The sequence below is a fragment of the Cebus imitator genome, unplaced genomic scaffold, assembly GCF_001604975.1.
Source record: "Cebus imitator isolate Cc_AM_T3 unplaced genomic scaffold, Cebus_imitator-1.0 Scaffold878, whole genome shotgun sequence".
NCBI lineage: Eukaryota > Metazoa > Chordata > Mammalia > Primates > Cebidae > Cebus > Cebus imitator.
In genome coordinates, this window is record NW_016108193.1 from 192,020 (window position 1) to 192,874 (window position 855).

General features: G+C 38.0%; 1 non-coding gene across 1 annotated transcript; it reads right to left on the bottom strand.

Annotated features, from left to right (window-relative positions):
- Positions 1 to 343: 343 nt before the first annotated feature.
- On the bottom strand, positions 344 to 445 carry LOC119469834. Its single transcript, XR_005198684.1, has one exon. It is a non-coding gene; the product is annotated as a U6 spliceosomal RNA (small nuclear RNA).
- Between the last annotated feature and the right edge of the window lie 410 nt (positions 446 to 855).

Genomic DNA, 855 nt, shown 5'->3' on the forward strand with positions numbered 1-855 from the left:
TATTTAACTATTAGTGATGTTTAAATTGCATATAAGCCTTCCACAGGGTAAAGCTTGGAAATTTTTGAAAAAATAATACAGTGACTCACTATACTGCCTCCTCCAACTCCTGGCCTCAAGCAGTCCTCCCACTTCAGCCTCCCAAAGTGCTGGAATTATAGGCCGACAGCCACCATGCCTGAAAGCTCAGCAATTTACATCAAGTGTAATAAGAATGCTAATGCCCTGTGACTCACAGTAATCTCATTTCCAGAAATATCATCTTTGGATATAATTCAATCTAAAGAAAGGGTCATATGCACAAACACAATGAAAATCTAGGATTAATATTTTTCTGTTTTAGAAACATATGGAACGCTTCACAAATTTGCATGTCATTCTTGAACAGAGGTCATGCAAATCTCTCTGTTGTTACAACTTTAGTATATGCGCTACTGAAGCAAGCATGAGTAATTTAAGATAGAATAGTTAAGTGAAATAAGGAAGAGTTATGGGGAATTTAAAAATCTATGGCATTTATAGGCACCTAGTAGCAGCTCAGTAAATATTAGCTGCTACTTTTATTATTTTCATGGGAATTCCATTCAGCTAAAAATTGACATTAAAAATTTACAACTGCCACGGAACATCATGTATTTAATAGTATAATTGTAAAAACAGATAGAGGCTGGGTGCGGTGTCTCACACTTGTAATCCCAGCAGTTTGGAAGGCTGAGTCAAGTGGATCACCTGAGGTTGGGAGTTTGAGACTAGCCTGAGCAACATGGAGAAACCATATCTCTACTAAAAACTACAAAATTAGCCAGGTGTGGTGGTGCCTGTAGCCCTAACTACTCAGGAGGCTGATGCAGGAGA